Source organism: Chrysochloris asiatica, unplaced genomic scaffold (assembly GCF_000296735.1).
Source record: "Chrysochloris asiatica unplaced genomic scaffold, ChrAsi1.0 scaffold00540, whole genome shotgun sequence".
NCBI lineage: Eukaryota > Metazoa > Chordata > Mammalia > Afrosoricida > Chrysochloridae > Chrysochloris > Chrysochloris asiatica.
In genome coordinates this window covers 460,356-465,034 of record NW_006409058.1, presented here as the reverse complement: position 1 = coordinate 465,034, position 4,679 = coordinate 460,356, and the positions used below count along the sequence as shown (strand labels likewise).

At 33.7% G+C, this 4,679-nt stretch overlaps 1 pseudogene; it reads left to right on the top strand.

The window, feature by feature from the left end:
- The window catches only part of LOC102841721, a 45,509-nt pseudogene extending 42,219 nt beyond the window's left edge, over positions 1-3,290 (top strand).
- Positions 3,291-4,679: the final 1,389 nt, after the last annotated feature.

The window sequence follows — 4,679 nt, the reverse complement described above, 5'->3', positions numbered from 1 at the left end:
TTTATTTATTTATTTATTTTCTTAAATGTTTTATTGTGAATTATGTGATAGTTTACATGGGAGATTCCAAGACAATATTGAACAGGAGTGATGATAAACGGCATCCTTTTCTGGTACCTGTTCACAAGGGCAAGGCTTTCACTTTCTCTCCCTTGATAGTGATGGTAGCTTTTGGTTTTGTATATATGCGCTCTTAATTATGCTTGGGAATATCCCTTCAGGTCCTACTTTGTTGAGTGTTGGATTTTGTCAAATGCCTTTTCTACATCAATCGCTATGATCATGTGATTCTTTTCCTTTTTCTTATTTTATGAAAAATATTGCATTGATTGTTTTTCTATTGTTGAAGTTTTCTTGTATCCCTGGTATGAATCCCACTTGGTCATGATATATTATTTTTTTCATGTGTTGTTGAATTCTGTTGGCTAAGATTTTGCTGAGAATTTTTACATTTATGTTCATAAGGGATATTGGTCTATAATTTTCTTTTCTAGTAATGTCCTTCCCTATATTTGGTATAAGGGTTATGCTTGCTTCATAAAATGTATTACGAAGTTTTCCATCCTCCTCTATCTTCTGAAATAATTTGAGTAGAACTGGTGATAGCTCTTCCATGAATGTTTGGTGAAATTCATCAGTGAAGCCATCTGTACCTGGAATTTTTTTGGTTACCTAGTCAATTTCTTCCTTTGTTATAGTCTGTTCAAGTTTTCTACTTTACTCTGTGTAAGTTTAGGTAGATTGTGCTTTTCTAAAAATGTACCCCTCTCCTCTAAATTTTCAAATGTGTTGGAGTACAACTCTTCATAATATTCTGTTAATATCCTTGTTATTTCTATTGGTTCTGTTGTGACATCCCCTATGTGGTTTCTTATGAGTGTTATTTGTGTATTTTCCCTCTTTTCTTTTGTTAGTTTTGCCAGTGGTTTGTCAGTTTTATTAACCAGCTTCTTGTCCTGTTGATTCTTTCTTTAGTTTTTCTGTTTTCTATCTTGTTTATTTCTGGTCTAATCTTTATTATTTCCTTTCTTCTGTTTACTGTAGGTTTGCTTTGCTGGTCTATTTCTAGTTGTTGGAGATGTTGTGTTAATGTGTTGATTTTGGTTTTCTTCTTTTGGGAAGTGTGCATTTACTGTAATAAACTGTCTCAGCAGTGCTTTTGTTGTGTCACAAAGGTTTTGGTATGTTGTGTTTTCATTCTCATTTGTTTCTAGGAACTTTGTGAATTCATGTTTTATTTCTTCTACTACCCAGTAACTTTTTAGCAGGGTGTTATTCAAGTTCCATGTACTTGACTTTATTTTTTTTTTCTCTAGGTCTTCCTATTGTTGATTTCTAATTTGATAATATTGTGGTCTGAGAAGATGCTTTGTAGTATTTTGATGTTTGTAAATTTATGGAGGCTTGTTTTAAGGCCTAAGACATGGTCTATTCTGGAGAATGCTCCATGTGTATTGTGTTGTTGTTGGGTTGAATGCTCTGTACACATCTTTGAGGTCCAGTTGACTGATTGCCTTGTTTAGTTCCTCTGTGTCTTTGTCAAGTTTCTTTCTAGTTGTTCTATTCTTTTTCAAACGTGGTATATTAAAATGTCCCACTAGTGAATTTAGTTTAAGACTATGTGGGGAAGACAGAGTCTTCACTGAATAGTTTTCATCTTGTCTAGATGGGTCTGGTAAAAAGAGATGTGGATAATATTCTTATGATTCAACCATGAGTAATTGCTATCATGACTAATTGTGATTGTCACAATTGCAAAGGTATAAATTTTGTAACAAAAACACAGAAGCAGTTAATCTTACAGTCCTGAAAGAGAGGACCCTAGGACCATTAAGGGAGAAGAGCACAAGTACAATGCAAGATCTTATCCAGAGAAGTAGTGACACCAGAGATAGTAACAGAGATGGGGACATGGAGAAAGGGAGCAGCTGAGGACTCTAGATTCATAGAAAGAGAGGGGCTGAGAGCTGGTGGCAAGTAGGCAGACTTGCAGAATGTGCCCTGTGGTGGTTTAAATTATTATATATGCCTGAGTGTTTTGTTTTTTGTTTTTTTTTTAAAAAAAACAGAGCTAAAATAGAGAGAAATACTGTTAATGATGGTACATGGAAGGGATTATAACCTTGTAATGTAACAAAGTATATGATTTGTTGAATGTAAAACTGATGATCTGCCCTGTAAACATTCACTCGATTCACAATAAATGCTTAAAAAAAAAGTTAAAAAATAAATACCCCACACACACTATTATTGTAGATTCGTCTATTTCTTTCTTCAAACCTATTGGAGTTTGCTTTATATATTTTGGAGCTCTTTCATTGGAAGCCTAGATATTTATTATGGTTATGTCATCTTGTTCAGTTGACTCTTTAATCATGAGATAATGTCCGTCTTTATCTATTATGCTGGGTTTTGCCTTAAAGTTTATTTTATAAGATATTAGTATCAACAGCAAATATTTTTCTGATTTAAAGCAGCATATGATTCTGAAGCATAAGCATACTGACTCAAATGTATGCCAAGTATGCAAAGAAAGTTTCTCTACCAACATGCTTCTTGAACACGCCAAGCTATATGAAGAGGATCCCTACATTTGTAAATACTGTGATTATGAAACAGTTATCTTTGAGAATCTCAGCCAGCACATTGCAGTAATCACCACTATTGGTGTGAGCACTATGATGTGCAAGTTCTCTTTAAGCAGTGAACTCTACTTACATTTCCAGGATCATAGCTGTGATGAACAGTTCTTGTGCCAGTTCTGTGAACATGAAACAAATGATCCCAAAGATTTGCATACCCATGTAGTAAACAAGCATACATGTAAATTAATAATAATAATTTAAATAATAATGTAAAATAAAATAATAATAATTAATAAGTATAACAATGGAGAACACAGACAGTACAGTCTCTTAAGCAAAATTACCTTTGACAAATGTAAAAACTTCTTTGTATGTCAAGTATGCAATTTTCAGAGTAGACTTCATACAAATGTTAACAGGCATGTTGCCATTGAGCAAGCTAAAAATTTCCCTCATTTTTGTGATGACTGTGGAAAAGGCTTTTCAAGTATGCTAGAATATTGCAAGCATTTAAATTCACATTTATCTGAAGGGATTTATTTATGCCAATATTGTGAATATTCAACAGGACAAGTTGAACATCTTAAAATTCATTTAGATTTCAAGTGTTCAGCAGACTTGCCTCATAAATGTTGCGACTGCCTGATGAGGTTTGGAAGTGAAAGGGAATTAATAAGTCATCTTCCAGTTCATGAGACAGCTTGATTGTCCTTTTTATTTTAATTTACATAATGTCAATGTAAAAATAAGTTAATCAACTTTCTTTGAAGCTGTTGAAATGGATGATGTCAAAGATAAGAGGATTGCCTTTAGCACAAATTTTTTAATTATACAATTTTCTTGACATTGATACATTTTCAGTATGTAGTTGTATCTTAAATATGGTATTTTAAATTACATGATAGTTGGCAGCTTTTGCTCTTGCATGTGCTCTGATTTTATGAATTAATATTAAACAGATGTAACAAAGATAACTAGACTACAGCTTTCCTTCCATAACCATGGATGCTATTAGGTTTTTTGTTTGACAAGACAAGCTCAGCTATCAGTGATAAATCACTGACATTCAGCATTTCCAGAAAGAAAATGTAAAAAAAAGGAACAGTGTATATTGAAGTCCACTGATAATTCCTTTAATAAGAACCCAGGTTTTCCTTTTGCATTTTCCTCCAGTATTTATCACCAAGGCAGTTGGTGGACTCTCCATGTGATTATTTTAATAACACTAGGAGGCCAGTGTTCCTGTAGAAAGAAAACATTCTGATTTCTTAGTAGTCTGGCTTTAAAAAACAAAAACAAAAACAACACTTGCTTTTGCTACTTTTTAGCCCTTATTTATGTATGTGTTGAATAATTTTCAGTGGCCAGGCAGGGAATAAGGGGAGGCGTGGGAGGGAAGGAACTGGTAAAGAATCAGACAGTAAAGTGACCATTTCATGACTCATTCATAACCTGCTAATATTTAATTTTCATTGCTAAACAACTGCCAAGTTGGGCCCAAACTTCTGATGTCAAATAATCTACTGAAGTATTAATATAGAGTTTAAAGATCTTAGAATGAAAGTGTTGCTAGCATGTATAAACTGCTTTTGATATGATAAACTGGTTTCACTTCTGAAATAGTATCAAGAAGATATTGGCCTCAACTTTAACAAACATTGCTGCTAATAATACTGCTCAGGTATCAATATAGTTGAAAAGACCAATTGTATGACTTACAGTTATTTCACTTCAAAAGCCATGGGATTTTACTTTATTTTGAGAATGGTGGCCACAACCATCATTCTGAAATTCATCATTTTTATCTCTACTATTTTGTCGTATATAGATAACTGTGTTCCTAGAGGCCCTGGGTAGTGCAAATAATTGAGGAACTCTGCTGCTTACTGTGTAAAGTTGGAAGTTCAAAACCACCCAGAAGTGACCTGGAAGAACGACCTGGTAATCTGCTTCCAAAAAATCAACTATTAAAAGCCCTATGAAATGTAGTTGTACTGTGACAAACGAGGTCGCCATGAGTTGGAACCTACTCCACAGCAATTGTTTTTTTAACTGGTGTTCCTAGAAACTACCATTCTAGCTAATCATAACATT